The sequence below is a fragment of the Rattus norvegicus genome, chromosome 5, assembly GCF_036323735.1.
Source record: "Rattus norvegicus strain BN/NHsdMcwi chromosome 5, GRCr8, whole genome shotgun sequence".
Taxonomy (NCBI): Eukaryota; Metazoa; Chordata; class Mammalia; order Rodentia; family Muridae; genus Rattus; species Rattus norvegicus.
The window spans coordinates 165806384-165823321 of NC_086023.1; the positions used below are offsets into that span (position 1 = coordinate 165806384).

General features: G+C 51.0%; 1 long non-coding RNA gene and 1 other non-coding gene across 7 annotated transcripts in view; both read left to right on the top strand.

Annotated features, from left to right (window-relative positions):
- The window catches only part of LOC103692514 (uncharacterized), a 59785-nt gene extending 47125 nt beyond the window's left edge, over window positions 1-12660 (top strand). For all 6 annotated transcript variants that reach the window (XR_010066751.1, XR_010066752.1, XR_005505129.2 and 3 more), the window contains one exon: window positions 1964-12660. This is a non-coding gene — a long non-coding RNA (uncharacterized LOC103692514). The remainder of the gene's footprint in view (window positions 1-1963) is intronic.
- On the top strand, window positions 9569-9670 carry Mir34a (microRNA 34a). Its single transcript, NR_031850.1, has one exon. It is a non-coding gene; the product is annotated as a microRNA 34a (primary transcript).
- Window positions 12661-16938: the final 4278 nt, after the last annotated feature.

The window sequence follows — 16938 nt, forward strand, 5'->3', positions numbered from 1 at the left end:
CAAACAACATCATGAGTTAAAAAACAAATCAGCGGAGGCTGGGGGATGTAGTTTAGTTGGCCGAGGGTTTAGAGTTCTAGGCCAGCCTGGGCTACATGAGACAGAAAAGCAAAAGTCAAGTAATTCAGTTGTAAATGAAGGTCTTAGTCTACCCTTGCTGTCTGTCCTTCCTGTCCTTCGTTCTAGCTTCTGTGTAGCTTTGTTGAACCTTTGACAGCCCAGACAGACCTCCAGGGAACGTGATAGGCATCTTGGGTCCCCCCTCCACGCCTAAGCCTCAGGGAGACTTTTGTACCCCAGTTGAGAGCTAGGTTCCTATGGCAGGGTCGGGCCACAGACACTCAGGAGCTTTGTCTACTCCAGGTCCCTGCCCAGTTCTGTGCTTTGAGATTTCTCTAGGCCGGGATGACCCTCAGCACTGGTGTCCCCTGTTCTTCTGGAGGTCCTGGAGAGTGATCAACTCCCTGTCTTTCTGAGCACTGCCTCTGTGAAAGCAGACATGGCCTCCTGCCCTTGGCAGAGCGGCCACTGTCAGCTCAGAAGTGCAGAAAGTCCCATGGGACGAGGTGACGTGAGCAAGACTTTTCCTTAAGACAAAGAAGTTGAGTTCTCCTTGTCACCTGGGATGTGCCTGCCAACTGTGGGGTCACTAGTGTGGTGGTGGTGGTGAGAACCAGCTGTGGGGTCACTAGTGTGGTGGTGAGAACCAGCTGTGAGGTCACTAGTGTGGTGGTGGTGGTGAGAACCAGCTGTGGGGTCACTAGTGTGGTGGTGAGAACCAGCTGTGGGGTCACTAGTGTGGTGATGGTGAGAACCAGCTGTGGGGTCACTAGTGTGGTGGTGAGAACCAGCTGTGGGGTCACTAGTGTGGTGGTGGTGAGAACTAGCTGAGGTCACTAGTGTGGTGGTCGTGAGAACCAGCTGTGAGGTCACTAGTGTGGTGGTGGTGAGAACCAGCTGTGGAGTCACTAGTGTGGTAGTGGTGAGAACCAGCTCTGGGTCACTAGTGTGGTGGTCGTGAGAACCAGCTCTGGGTCACTAGTGTGGTGGTGGTGAGAACCAGCTGTGGGGTCACTAGTGTGGTGGTGAGAACCAGCTGTGGGGTCACTAGTGTGGTGATGGTGAGAACCAGCTGTGGGGTCACTAGTGTGGTGGTGGTGAGAACCAGCTGAGGTCACTAGTGTAGTGGTCCTGAGAACCAGGGGATCTTTGGAGCTGAGGGTCACGTGAGTGAATTGGTGAATTCCACAGAAGGAAAGGGGCTTTCAGAGGATGGGGGCAGCTTCTCCACCACAGGGCTCTGACATCTAGATCGCCATCCTTCTTGTGGGGGCCTGTCCCGGGACCTAGGATGGTGAGCATCTCTAGCCCCGCCCAGTGCAGCGAACAAATGTTTTCAGACACTGCCAAAGCCCCTTGGGAGGCAGACTGTCCCCCGCAGCACAGCTCTGGTCAGAGGCTTCAGCGGGGGGTGGGGAGGCTTTCCGGGACCACTGTTCGGTGCTTGAAGCAGTGGCCACTGGCTTGGGACAGCTTCCTTTGTTCCTTCCCGAGAAGCTGACCTCATTGGCTTGGTGGGGTGTTTTAATTGACTCACCAGCTGTAACCACAGGCAGCCTTGTTACTTGGGGAGGTCCCAGATGACTTATCATGGGACTTGGTATGTAAATACATAATTCTCCTTTTTTTTCCTAAATTGAATCTAGTGAACACCCCTACTCCCCTCTCTCTCTCTCTCACACACACACATACACGCACATGCACGCACCCCTCTTTAGCCTAGCCTGATAAATGCTTCCTCAGCCCATTAAGGGCGTGCTGCACTGCACCTTGCCTTGAGGTTTGCAGCAGCCAGCAATCCTTTTGCTCTTACTGGTTTGGGCTCTAGCCCCAGGGTCTGGTGGATGATGTAAGACTCAGGGAAGTCTGAAGTTGGTCATGACTGTGGATTTTTTTTTTTTAGGCCTGTGATCCAGGGTCTGGTGTGGGAGGAAGGCAGAAGCCTGACTATGAGGACAGAAGGGTCAGAATACTAGTCGGACTACCAGAACCTGCCCAGGTACTGCCCCAGCGTGGAGGACGGCTGCTGGAACAAAGCCTAGTGTGTCTGTCGGCTCCCCTTGGGGTAGCTGAGCAAAGGTGTCGGCTTTGAGTTGCGGCTTCATAAAGTGTTCCTCGGAGACAGGCACACCCTGAATGATGCCTGAGACCTGCTGGGCCGCTCCCAGCCACAGGCAGCTGCCTCCTGTTGCTATGTGAATTCCATCAGGGTTCTCTCTGCTCCTTTCTCTGCCCCTCTGCTACCTTAGGAAAAATGGGGGGTCTGGGGTCTGTATTTCCGGTTTGAGTTTTACAGTTGGGAACCCACCCTGCATCTACTGGGAAACCCTCCGTGTGCCTCCAGCTTCCTCTTTGGGCTCTTGCCTGCCGGTTCTCTTCGGCTGACTCTCAAAGACTCCCCTTCTTTGGACAGCTCAGAAGCACATGGTCAGAACCCAAGTGACAGACGTCCAGCTGGCTTCATCGCAACTGCGTCTGTGACCTTCCACCCAGACAGGGCTGTGTGTTGTAGATGCTCCCCCTATGCCAGGCACGGGGTGAAAGGGAAGAGAAGCGAAATCTGCCTGCTCAGACCTCTTGATCCTGGGTAACAAGGAAATTGCCCTTGATGCTCTCAGTCTAGGGCTCCGCCCCCCAGCTCAGCTATGCCAATCAGCACCTTGGTGAATCCACCAAGCCAAGCCATCCCCTTAACAAACCAGCAGCCCCCAAGAATTCAGGGCTTCTTTCTGACATCTAGGAGCAAGAGGGACAGATGGACCCTGTGTGCTCACAGCAGAGTTTAGGAAGGGGACCCCTCACAGCTGAAGGCGGCCTCTGTGCTCCTAGAGGCAGCTGACCATGCCTTTGCCCGTGGACAGCGCCGGGCCCTGTGGATTCCAGGGTCTGGAGTAGAGCCAGCCAGCCCATGGATGGACAGTGGAACTGCTTTCTCCAAATAGCTGCCTACAGAGATAGAGCAGCCCTGAGATTTGGCCCTGAGCGTGGCCAAGCACAGCTCCAGGCCCCACCCAGCCTCACCCAGCCTCACCCCCATGACTGACTGGACAGGCCAGCATGCTCAGGTGTGGAGACTGGGGGTTTTCCTCCCTCTCCCCCCTTCTCCTCTCCTCTCTGTTCTCTCTTTTCTCCATTAGCTCTTGGATTAGCATCCAGATGACTCAGGGGAGGCGGTCTGGTGCCTGCTTCCCTGGGCAAAGGAGCAGCGGTGGGGAGGGACAAGGAACAGGTGAGTGCACACCTCTGGAGGGGCCCAGGTAGGTGCTGGCAGCTTGCCTAGCTCCTAGCAGCTGTGCTATGCCTGAGGGGGCAGTGAGCTGAGCATGTCAGACAGGTGGAGCCAGGCTGCCCGTCCCAGACACACAGGTCCTCTCTTGGGTTACTGAACAGGGAAACACCCTTTCCTTTCCCCCACTGCCTTAGTTCCCTGGCACCTCCAGGGACCACTTCCAACATCTGAAGAGGACACTGGAAGCGGAGAACGGGTTGCGAATTCGCTTGGAGAGACCCTGGTTGAGTTCGAGTGTGGAAACACAATCTTGGCCTTGGAGAAGCACTTGTGGTTTTCAGGCCCTTGGTTCTGAGAAGCCGATCTCACAAGGAGCCCAAATGTTTAGTGACAAATTGAGGGGACAGGTCCAGAAACCTTAGGGAGGTCTGTCACTGGAAGAGAACTCTGGAAGAGAAGCTTTATTGGGTAATGTGAGCTTTTTCCTTCCGGGGGAGGGGAGGCTGCCTCTGCTCAGTGACAGCACCTGGCTTTATTGGGGTGACCCTCTTTGGTTTCTGTAGGGGGGAGAAGGGCTAGACTTCCTCAAATACAACCATAAATTACAGACACTTACTGGGAGTGGGTTCTCCTCTCCTCACTGAAGGTGGGGCCTCAGCCAATCTCGGTTTCTCCAGACGGTCTCTGGTGAACTCCTGTCTGAGGATGGAGGGCAGAGGGGGGTGGTTGTATCAGCTGAGAACTAGCTCATGGTGCTTCTTCCCCTGAAACCAGAAGGCTGTGTCTACCTAGACAAATTGGGGCTGTGTTTACTGTCTCCTCTCTGTGGGCCACGCCCTCTTTGCCGGTTGGTCTCACGGAGCATCTCCATCCACAGGCCGAGTTTCGAGAGAGAACAGCCTCTTGGGAAAGCACCACACTGAGAGCAGAGGTTGGTTCCTGGTTGGTAAGTTTGGAGTTGTTTGTTTGTTTGTTTGTTTGTTTGTTTGTTTGAGAGCAGGGTCCTACTTTGCAGCTCAGGCTGGTTCGGAACTTACCTGGTAGCTTAGGCTAGCCTTGAACTTGTGACAGCCTCCCTGCCTCAGGCTCCCAGGAGCTAGGATTACACCTAGGGCAGACGCGATCAAAGCATGTCTCGAATGGTCATGCTGCAGACAGGGACAGCAGTGATTTTTTTTCCCCTTGCTAAATGAGGACTTTATTTTATTTTTTTCATTTTATTTTATTTTTTTGAGATTGGATTTAAGCACTTTGATCCTCCTGCCATAGCCCCCCAAAATAGTTGCATGTCAAGTAGACGGGTAGGCAGACACCATTGTGTCTTTCCCCAAAGTCCAAAGGCTTTCCCGTACATCCCATTGGCTAGAATGACACGTCACGCCTAGCCCCCAGCCTGTCGGTGTGGAGGGAAGGGGTCACCAACAGTTGTGTGAATAGTGTGAGCGCAGGTTCCCAGAAGACCAGGAGAGGTTGTCCCTATCCGCTGGAGGTTCAGGTATAGGTGGTTGTGACACCGACTGGCATCAGAGCTGGGAACCGAACTTGGGTCCTCTAGAAGAACAGCAAATGCTCCTAACCACTGGGTCCTCAAGGTTTTGCTTTTTAGGGTTTTTTTTGGGGGGGATGGGGGATGGGGGTTAGCATATGAGGTGTTGTCTCCTCTTTGCATCTTCATACTCATGTGTCTCGTTCATTTTCCCTCCCCCTCCCCCTCCCCCTCCTCTTCCCCTACCCCTCTCTGTTTTTCTTCCTCCTCCCAGTCAGTCTCCTTCTGCTTTCTTATGTCATGAACGCCACGACTACCTCTGTTTCTCCCTTAAGATCTCTTCCTCCCCTCTCATGATCCTCTATTCTATCCTCAGGGACCCTGCCCCCCATAGAGACGCAGATTTTAAACACAGGTTCTACATGTAAGGAGCACGCAGTGCTTGTCTGGGTCTGGCTGGTTTGGCCTAACACCACGATTTCCATCTTCTGCTATTGTCCTGAGTTCATTTTTCTTGATGGCTATACATAAATTCCATCCTGGAAAACCAAATCCCAGCACTTGGGAGGCAGGCCGGAGGATCTCTGTGAGTTCAAGACCAGCCTGATCTACATAGTGAGACCCTGTGTCAGATGTATACATCCAGCATATATACATACCACACTCTCTTTATTCATTTCTTTCCCCTATCTAGGAGCATCTGCGCTGGTCCCACTGTCTGGGTATTGTGAATAGGGCAGCAATGACCATGGACGTTCAAATGTCTCATGGTGGGGTAGAAAGTCCTTTGGGTAATACCCTTAGGGTATGTGTCTGCGTCATATGGTGTGTCTATATTTAGTGTTTTTGAGGAACCTCCAGACTGATTTCCATAGTGTCAGCTCCCATTTCATAAGATACTTTTAACACAAAGGCAGTCTCAAACAGCACGAACTGTTCTTAATCCCTCGCCGCCCAGAGAGACCGTTCCTTCCCGTGAGTGCCTTCTCTCTCTTCCTCTCCCATTCCTTCCTCTGCTTTCCTTTGCTTCTGTTTTTCCTTTGATTAACCGTGCACTGTTGGCTGCCACATACCCCATCTGCAAGACCCAGTGAAGACTGAGGCTGTTCCGATGGCTCAGTATTAAGAGTACTTCCTGCTTTTGCAGAAGCCCTGGGCTTGGTTCCCAGCACGCAGATAGTCCTCTTCCGGCCTCCAGAGAAGGGCACATCTACATTCAATACCCAAAATGTTTCGAAAAGACCTGGTAAAGGAAAACATGAACTCCTGAATTCTAGCAAGGTTGGCAGTTGAGTCCCCAGCTCCACCAGAGCAGAGGCCCCAGGCTGCAGCCCCAGAAGCCAGGAAGTCATGGGCCATTGACCAGGGCTTGCCTTGGTCCAGTGACAGGCTCTGATTATCTTGCACACAGCTCCTGATGTGCCTGAGCCGGGCAGCAGGAAATGGTGGTGCCTCCTCGGAGAGGGTTTTCATTGTCTTTATATGAGGCTCCTGGCTTGTCTGGGGCTCCCTATGTGCCTGAGGTGGCCTTGAACTTACCTTCAACTTCCTGCCTCTGCCATCTGAGTCCTGCATCATGGGCAGATGCTGTCACATACTGATCTTACCCTGATATTAATATGTGACTTTCCTGCATGCATGTCTGTGTACCACATGCAAACCTGGAACCTGTGGAGGTCAGCTGAAGGCATCAAATTCCCCTGGAACAGAAGTTAAAGATGGTTCTGAGCCACCACAGGGGTGCTGGGAACTGAATTCAGGTCCTTTACAACAGATGAATGTTCTTAACCACTGAGCTATCCTTCCTGCACCACTAATGTTTGAGGTTCAAGACCTCCAAGTCAGCCCTCTTGAGTCCCATCTCAGATACTACTGCTCCTGAGTCAAGCTCCTCCCTGTTGTCTCTCAGGGCGGGAAGAGATCAGTTACAGCAGTGGACCTAGGTCTCAGCACCCTCAGCCACGATCCCCATCCCACTCCCCAGACAGCCTTTCCAGTAACATCTATGCAAGGACAGAGCAATGTCATTGGCAAAGCCCAAGAGGATGTGAGGAATGTGGTCAGAACCACAGTGACCGTCCTCAGCGCTGTCCTCCGTTCAAGTTAGGGGATTCAAGCTCTTGTCCTTGTGGTTCCCAGATCACAAATAAAAGAACATTGCTTCTTAGAGAAGAGAAGGCCACGGCCCGGCCTCACCCCCATCTCTTTTGTGAACGTGGTTTCTTTTCTTGAGGCCACCTCTGGGACCCCAGCTTGGCCAAGCCTCACTAGAGAACATTGACATGGCCTCTGGATTCCCACACCCTAGGCAGGGGTGAGGTGAGGTGGGGTTTGTGGGCTTTTGGTTTCCCACACAGATTGTGCCAACAGGGCTGTCTTGCTGGGGCCAGGTGACTGCCACAAGGCTCCTCCCATGTGTAAAGCTTTTGTTTTGCTTTGCCATTTTGATTGTTTTTAAAGGCAGTTTCATGTAGCCTAGGCTGTCCTCTGTGTCTTCCAAGCACTGGGATAACAACTATTAGAAACCACAGCTCCTTTCTAAAAGCTTTTCATTCATTCATTCATTCATTCATTCATTCATTCATTCATTCGTGTTATGTGTGTGCACAGTCACATATCAGAGGTCAGCTTCTTGGAATTTGATCTTTCTATTTATCATGTGGATTCCAGGGATCACGTTTAGGTCGTTAGGCTTGGCAACAGAGTCCCTTACTGTAGAAGCCGCTGCTGCACACCGCTCCCCCCCCCCACCCTTTGGCCCCACTTCCTAAGACACAGTCCTGGTATGAAGGCTAGGCTGGCCTCAGACTCAGGCTTCTCTTGCCTCCACTGGATTCTTGGGCTGTAATCTACTGTGTCGGGCAGTGTTATGTCAAGTGCCCTTGGAGAGGTGGAAATGACACCACATCCTCCCAGCCTAATCCTCCCTAGCTGGGTGGTAGCAAGGGAGTCAGCTCAAAGGAGAATCGGCGGCAGCTCCAGATAGTGACCAGCATGCGGAGGCACAAAGTGGGGCTGGCGAAGGCAGAGCCACTGCGAGCCAGTCAAGCTGCTAAGGGCCTCTCTCACAATCCCCTCCGTCTTCGTGCGCTATCTATTTAAGTTCTCTAAGACCATTTAGTGCTGTCTATATATTGCATTGATATAGAATCATCCACTGAAGACAATCCTTCCTGGACTGTTTCCCTCAAGTCTGACCCCGCCCCCAGCCCAGCAGACACCAATTGCCAATCGCTCCTCAGCTAGGGGCGGGACTTCATGAGCCCCGCCCCAGTCCACGCGGAGTTTTTGGCTGACTTGACCTTGTGGAGGTCTTATGAGTACAGTCACAGCCACTGAGTTCCTGTGTGCACTGGCCCTGTGGTGTGTGGCAAATACTGTTTCCCTGAAGACATTTGTTACCTTCAACTCTTCAGGCCCCACCCCCTTCCTAGAGGACCGCCAAGCCTTTAGGGTGGGACACCACAGTCTTGTTCTCTGTAGGAAGACAACTTGTGAGTCTCTGTTAACCGCTGTCTACCACAGAAAGCGGCCTCTTTGCTGGGGTCGAGGGATGCACAAATCCGGATCTGGACCCTTTTTGTTTGCAGTGCTGGGTCCCCTGAGGTCCCGCACCTGCCAGGCAACGGCTCCATCAACTGAACATTAAGGCAGCCGGCAGGTAATGGTCAGTTTTCTGTGTAACTGGGGGCGGAGTCCACAGGCATCCACCCGAACACCGGCCTAGGAGCCGCTTCCTGAGTCACTGCTCTGAAGAAAAGAGTGCACCCTATCCTCTGACAACCAGTTGAGGAACCACACAAGGTTTCCCCGGAAGAAGAAACACTTCCTGACCGGCCGCACTGGTTATTTGGGTTTGGTTGACGGCAGTCATTGTTGTTTTGCGTTTCTTTGTTTGATTACTGCAGGTGGGGATGGGGTGCATGTCATAGCATGTGTGTGTGCAGAGTTCAGAGGACAGCTTGCAGGAGTCAGTTCTCTCCTGCCATGCAGGTTCTGGGATCTAACTGAGGTTGCCTGGCTTGGTAGCAAGTGTCTTTGCCCGTTGTCTGCTGTCCCGTCTTACTGGCTCTTTTTTTTTTTTTTTTTCTTTTTTCTTTTTTTTTTTCGGAGCTGGGGACCGAACTCAGGGCCTTGCTTGCTAGGCAAGTGCTCTACTACTGAGCTAAATCCCCAACCCCGCTCATTTTTATTCTTAAAGATTTGCTTGTTTTTATGGTGTATAAAGTGCTTTGCCCGATGTGTATATACTATGTGTGTGCCTGGTGCCCCCGGAGGCCAGAAGAGGGTGTCAGAGGCTTGTAAGTCCCCATATAGGTGCTCAGAACTGAACCTGGATCCTCTGTAAGAGCAGCAAGTGCTCTTTTTTTTTTTTTTTTTTTCCGGAGCTGGGGACCGAACCCAGGGCCTTGCGCTTCCTAGGTAAACGCTCTACCACTGAGCTAAATCCCCAGCCCCAGCAGCAAGTGCTCTTAACCGCTGAGCCTTCTCTTCAGTCTCACCGTATTGTCCAGGCCGGTCTTGAACTCCTGGCTCAGCCTCCTCATGGAAGCCGGAAGGCATTGCTGAACCCTCCTGGTGGTGCTGCCCCTCCAGCTGAACCCTGACTAGTGTGCCCTTTGTGGGTGCTGGGATGGGGAGGCACTGACGTAGGCTGCTGCTTCTCTCCTGTGCTAGCATGCTGGCTTCCAGGTGCTGGGGGAGTCTGCAGTGCCTTGGTAGGGTCCGCTACACGTCTTTCTCCCACAGCCTCTCCATCCTCTTGCAGCTGCAGGCACCTCAGCCTGGGCCGGCCGGCTGTGAGTAATTCTTTGGCAGTGTCTTAGCTGGTTGTTGTGAGTATTAGCTAAGGAAGCAATCAGCAAGTATACTGCCCTAGAAGTGCTGCACGTTGTTAGGCCAAGAAGGAAAAGTCAGCGATGCCCAGACCTCCGAGAGGCGCCAGGACTTCGGGAGCTGCTCTACCATGCTGGTGAGTAAGGGTTGCTGGGAGAGGCTGGCTTTAGCACCCCAGGGGGAGCATGTTTAGGGGTTCTGAGTGTCAGGGGCAGGCACAGGGACTGGGATGTGAGCCACTTCTGGCTGAGAAAAGTTTGCATGTAGGGGTAATAATTATAGCATGTATGGAGTGTGTGTGGTGTGTGTTTATCCTCCCAGCCAAGCAACCGCCATCTTGGGGCATTCAGCTGTGCCCCCTTGCAAAAGGATTATTCCAGCTGGGCTTGTTGACTGTTTTCACTTCCTCGTGGAGGGCTGGGGAGGGTAACAAGACCTTCACCTGAGTATCCAGCGGCCTCTTTCCACCTGCTCCATGCAACGCTGCCCCAAGTGCATGTGGCCTCAGGGAGGGGCTCACCTGCATAGCCTGGGTAAGCCCAAGAAGAGGGCTGTCACTGCGTAAAGGCTTTCTGCATTTGGCCTGTTGGGAAAGCAAGCGTACACCATCAGAGGTCTGCTGTGATCTACAGGCAGACACACATGGATTCAAACCGAAAGGTAGCTGAGAACACAGAAGTCTCTAGCTGCTGTCCCTGGAGACGGGCACAGGGCTCAGATCTGCCTTGCCGTTGAACCCACGATGTCTCCTCTCGTGAAACAGATTTCAAATGCATCTCAAAAAACCTGGATCAGCCCAGCATTCAAGAGGATAATTAGTTTGGTAGCCAGAGCTCATAATGAGTGTGAAACCCTCAAAAACAAAACAAAACAAAACAAAACAAAACAGGTACAAATTCTCCTTTTCAGTCAAAGCCAGGCCCAGGATGCTGATGACCTTGAGGGATAACCTCTGCCATTTGAGGTCTAACCTTAGACTAAAGATAGATACCCCTCTCTTTTTTCTCTATCTGGCATTTTTTCCCCAGTTATTTTATTTCTTCTTATGTGTGCATGGGGGAGGTGTGCCAAGTGCCATGTATGGCTCCCGTGTGGAGGTTAGAGGTCAGCTATATGAAGTAAGTTTACTCCTCTCACCTTTCTGTGGATTCTAGACCAGGTCCACAGACTGGTCAGGCTTGTGTGACAAGCACCTTTACATGACGAACCATCCCGACAGTTCTCTGGTTTTTAGAGACAGGGTCTCACTGTGTGGCCCGGGTTAGCCTTCGGCTTGTCATGCAGACCAGGCTTGCCTCCCCCTTGAAGCAGTCCTCCTGCCTCAGCCTCCCAAGTGCTGGGGTGGCAGGCACATGTCACCACAGCTGACCCCCTCCCTTTCTTCTAATGTGGAGGGTGTGTGTGTGTGCAGCCACACTCTTAAGCCCCTTCCTTAAGGAACCATACCTTCAGGAATGGTTCTCTCCCCAAATAGACCTTTGTACCGAGGGCTGCCTTTAGAGAGGCCCCTTTGTGATGGGACTTGGTGGATGGACCATGCCCCATGCCCCATGCCCCCTGCCCACTCAGCCACACACTCAGTCAGTTTCACAGCCTTGGGGAACCAGGCGTGGGCTGAGTGGGGAGGCTGAAATGCCAGGAATGCTGAGTACTGACAGGAGAGCTCACAGTCCTCCCGGAGGATTGCCCGCAGCCGCACACACGAGAGCGCCTGTGCGCGAGCACAGGCTTAGCATTTTTTTCAGTTTTCAGAACAGCATCCTTTGGTGCTGAAGCAATGGCTCAGGGGTTAAAAGCATCAACTATGCTTCCGGAGGACTGGGGTTCAATTCCCAGCACCCACAGGGCAGCTCACACCTGTCTATTCCTGCAGTTCCAGAGGATGTGACCCCTCACACAGACATATATGCAGGCAGAAGTCAAGAATGCCTGACCCTCCTCCCCCCAGCAATTGACTGGCCCTGGGCTTGTAAATTAAAGGGGCTGCACTCTGGCTTCTTGTGTGTATTAGCTTGGATTCAAGGGAAGTCATTTTTAAGATATATATATATTATAAATATATATAATTTATTTTTATGTTATGTTTATGGGTGTTTTGCCTGCATGGATGTCTGTGTGAGGGTGTCAGAGCACTGGAACTGGAAGTTAGTTTGTGGTTTCAGTTCGTGCTGGGAATTGAACCCAGGTCCTCTTGAAGAGCATCCAGTGCTCTTAACCGCTGAGACATCCCTCCAGCCCCAAGTGAAGTCATTTTCAAAAACTTTCTTTTCCAGCCCAGCTTGGCTTTTTATTTGTGCCAGTAGAAGAACGAGAAAAACTGTCCTTTTTTAAAGAGAAATCTGTAAAAATGCCTGGATTGATGGGTATGGGCTACTAGCATTTAATCGGAGCCTCTGAGGGCAGAAGCGGGTGGATCTCTCCAAGTTCAAGGCCCACCTGAATTATGTGTAGTGAGACCTTGTCTAAATAAGAAAGAAAAGAATTTAAATGTCTAGATAATAAGGATTCAGAAATGGCAGCTGGGCGGGGTGGCATATACCCGTAATGCTAACACTTGAGGGGTGGAGGCAGGAGGATCAGTTCAAAGCTGACTGGGGTTACACAAGATCCCACCTCAAAAACAGAAGAGCAGGGCTGGAGAGGTGGCTCAATGGTTACTGCTTTTCCAGAGGACCTGGGTTCACTACTACTAAGTCAGCCATCTTTAACTCCAGTTCCTCGGGACCTGATGTCCCCTGCTGGCCTCCATGGATATTGCATGCATACGGTGCACGGACACATGCAGAGAAAATACCTAGGCATATAAATCAAGTAATCTTTACAACGTTTAAAAAAAAAAAACAACAACAACAGAGAAGTAACATGATAATGTGAATTTATTTAGTGCTGGGATACAGCCAGGGCCTGAATTAGACTTTGTAGAAGCTGGTTGGTGTATGAAGGTCACACGAGAGGACGCTCAGTGTCGGGCAAGTGTGGAAGTTCTGTACTGTTCTTATTCCATCAGCTAAGATTTTTTTCCAAAATAAAACGTTTATTAAAAGCAAAAGTGAGTATCAGCGCATTTGTATACTGGGACCCTTAAAGAATGTCCTGTGCTCAGATCTGAGTTTGAGGCCAGCCTGGTCTACATAGGGAGTTCCAGGACAGCCAGGGCTACAAAGTGAGGCCCAATCTCAAACAAACAAGAACAGCATCCTTTGGTGCTGAAGCAATGGCTCAGGGGTTAAAAGCATCAACTATGCTTCCGGAGGACTGGGGTTCAATTCCCAGCACCCACAGGGCAGCTCACACCTGTCTATTCCTGCAGTTCCAGAGGATGTGACCCCTCACACAGACATATATGCAGGCAGAACACCAATGCACATAAAATAAATAATTTTTAAAAATTTTAAGTTTACTTGTTTTTTCAAAAGTGTCCTTTTTTAATCTTTTAAAATTAGTCTGTCCGAATTAATCTTTTTTAAAAAGGCAAAACCATCAGACGGAACATCAGTTAAATGGGGGCCTGCCCCAATAAGCTCATTTTAATCTAGTCGCCTTGTGAGACAGGAGGCGGCATTATCTCAGCCACTGAATTAGAGAGCAGGCATGTGGAGGACATCCTGGTGTACACAGGATCTTTCTGGATACTTCATAATCCAGTGGGAATAGCGCCGCTGTATGCTTCTGGTCTGAGGCACAGATACCAACCAGGGCTTGTCTCCACCCCCCAGCCCCAGGAAGAGGCCTTGGTGAGCCTGGGCCTCAGACAGTAGTAGTTGTGAAGGGTGTGAGGCTGCTGAAATTCATCCTGGCTTTCAGATGCCACCGGGAGAGAACCTGGAGAGTGCCAGTCGGCTGCGCCTTAATTCCTAAGGGGCAGAGCCAGAGCCAGAGGAAGTATTCACTGGTTAGACGAGAGCAGTGTGCTGGCTTGAGAGCAGAGGGAGACTTTGGGATCCTACTGGGTCTTTTGGGATCCTTCCCTGGAGGGCTGGGAGGCGGGGCCAGGCTTAGGATGGGAGGAGCCAAGGGGGGCCTGAAGAATTTGCGGACTCTGAGCTCGGGTTGGAGAGCTCCATAGTCAGGATGTGGGTTGGTTCTTGGCTCCCTGGGGCTCACAGGCTTTGTGAATGCTTGAAATGTCCACAACAGATATATTTTTATTAAATAAAAAAGAAATGGTCCAGGAGCCCAGCTCTATCCAGGACAAAGGAGCGAGGAAGGAAGCCCCAAACCTTTGGTCCGGTAGGGAGGGTGATTAATGTCTTCTGACATGAGGAAGCGTCGCCACCTGGTGGCAAGCAGAGGTCATTGCCAGCACGGAAGAGTGAACTAGAGTTGGCACCAAATTCCAGCCAGTGACTAGCGCCATGCTGCATCCTAGGGCTGTGAGGAGGGGAGGGAAGCCAGCCCCTAACAGCAAGGTCTCTTTTTTGCTTCTCTCCTCCTCTCCCTCTCTTTTTCCCCTCTTCCTTTCTTAGACAAGGTCTCACTATGAGTCCCTAGCTGACCTAGAACTCTCTGTGAAGACCAGGCTGGCCTTGAACACATAGAGATCCACATACTTCTGCCATCCAGGTGCTACTGCTTCCTCTTCCTCTTCCTCCTCCTCCTCTTCCTCTTCCTTCTCTTCCTCCTCCTCTTCCTCTTCCTCCTTTTCCTCCTCCTCTTCCTCTTCCTCCTTTTCCTCCTCTTCCTCTTTTTCCTCCTCCTCTTCTTCCTCCTCCTTTTTTTTTTTTTTTCTGGAGCTGGGGACCGAACCCAGGGCCTTGTGGTTGCTAGGCAAGCGCTCTACCACTGAGCTAAATCCCCAACCCCCCTCCTCCTTTTTTTGTTACAGGCTCTCACCATGTAACCCATGCTGACCTCAATATCATTATCCTCCTGCCTCAGCGTCCTGAATACTGTGACTGCAGGCACCTACTACCATGCCAAACTTCAGAGTAATACTCATATTCTCCCATCCCCCACCCCCACCCCCAGTTTTTGACATGGAATCTCAGTATGTAGGGTTGGCTGACCCGGAACTCCTGGCACTCCTGATCTTCCTCCCGAATTATAAGACGGGAGACCTCTGTCCCCACACCTGGCCAGAGCCAACTCTCAACCCGGGTTTCACCTCATACCCTTTTGCGGTCTAGCCTATGGACTCTTGAAACAAGAGTTGTCAAGTGCAGAGGAAGCCATGTGTGGTGATGCACTCTTGTGGGAGGCTGAGGCCACAGGACTGCATTGAGGTAGGGCCAGACCAAGCTACTCAGTGAGACTCTATTTCAAAATGTCGAGTATGTCATTGCCTGGGAGATGGCGCTGTGGGTAAAGGGACTGCTGATGAGGTCAATGGCCCAGGCCCATGTGGTGGATGGACAAAACAGACTCCCCCTGTGATGGTTTGCATATGCTTGACCCAGGGAGTGGCACTATTAGAAGGTGTGGCCTTGTTGGAGGAAGTGTGTCACTGTGGGGGTGGGCTTGGTGACCCTCCTCCTAGCTGCCTGAGGATGCTCAGTCTGTTCCTGGCTCTCCTCAGATGAAGATGTAGAACTCAGCTCCTCCTGCACCATGCCGGCCTGGATGCTGCCATGCTCCCGCCTTTATAATGGACTGAACCTCTGAACCTGTAAGCCAGCCACAATTAAATGTTGTCCTTTATAAGACTTGTCATGGTCATGGTGTCTGTTCACAGCAGTAAAACCCTAATTAACTCCTCCCCCCAAATGTTCTCTGAGCTCCATGTGCTTACACAGTCACACACACACATACACACACACACACACACACACACACACACACACACACACACACACACGGATGAGCTCATCAATAAATCCACAATGCCGCACGCCTTTAATCCCAGCACTTGAAAGGCAGAGTTCTAAGCCGGCTACAGAGTGAGCCCTTGTCTTAAAAACAACAGCTGAACAGAAACAAAACAAAAAAAGATAAATATATAAGAGATAGATGTAAAAAGAAGGGCATTGTATGCCTTGGTCTTTTGGTTAAGGTCAACTGTAAAATAGAAAGGTTAAAAGGGGCAACTGGAGGGTTGGGGATTTAGCTCAGTGGCAGAGCGCTTGCCTAGCAAACGCAAGACCCTGGGTTCGGTCCCCAGCTCCGAAAAAAAAAAAAAAAAGAAAAAGGAAAAAAAGGGGGGGGGGCAACTGGGTGGTAGGTTCTTGTTTAACACAGGCAAGGCTTTAGATTCAATCCCTAGGACAAAAGGGAGAACAGAGGGCTTACATAACTAATGGATTGTGAACACCAGCATTCACATACCTGAGGAAGATGATGTTGGTGTAAAGTAGCCCTTGTGTTCCTCATTGGCACACGAAGTATCAGGATGCAGCCTGTCTAACTAGATAGGGGTGAGTCAGATATGGTCCTACTCGGCAGTAGGAGGACAAGAGGATCAGGAATTTTGGGCCATCCTCCACTCCATAGTGAGTTCCAGACCAGCCTGTACTACATGAGACCATCACCCCAACACTCAGGGGGCAGAGCAGACAGATCTCTGTGAATTCGAGGCCAGCCTGTTGTACATAGGAAGTTTCAGGACAGCCAGGCTTACCCAGACCGTTTTAAAAAAATAAATTGACAGGGTTGGGGATTTGGCTTAGTGGTAGAGCGCTTGCCTAGGAAGCGCAAGGTCCTGGGTTCGGTCCCCAGCCCCGGAAAAAATAAATAAATAAATTGACATATACTTTATTATATATTAATTATCTATAATAATTATAAATCTTTACATGAATATTGGTGACATTATGAGAATTCAAAACATAATAGAAAACTTATACATATCTATTACACTTTTAAATTATATATATATATTTTTTTTTTCCCATCCCAAAGAAAATATCTCCCTGAATTGCCTGGGCTAATCCCAACTCCACCCCTAAGTCAAGCTATCCTCCGTGCTCCGCCTCTCCAAGGGCTGGGACTATAGCACAGACCATTGCACCAGCCTAGAGTATCTGTTGCTAACACAACTGTAAGTATTGCTAAAATAAAAAGGGGGAAATGTACTGATAAGGACAGGAAACACTCCGTGGTGTGAGCCTTGGAGAAAACAAGAGTATAGCTGTCCTTCAGATTGCTGGACTTCGGCCAGGCCCTGCGAACAGCAGCCAAGCCAGCCGGACTTCCCCACTATCAGACTCCCCAGTGGCCATTTATCCCATAAGTATTGATGCAGGACCTACTCATGTAGACCAGCGAGGTCCCTGCCCCTGCCAGTCACTCAGTACAGGCCATACACAAAAACCCATGGAACAGGTTCTACAAGCTGAACATGCCAGGAAGAAGATCCTACTGAACGCATTATGTGCTGTGTGTCAGCGTCTGG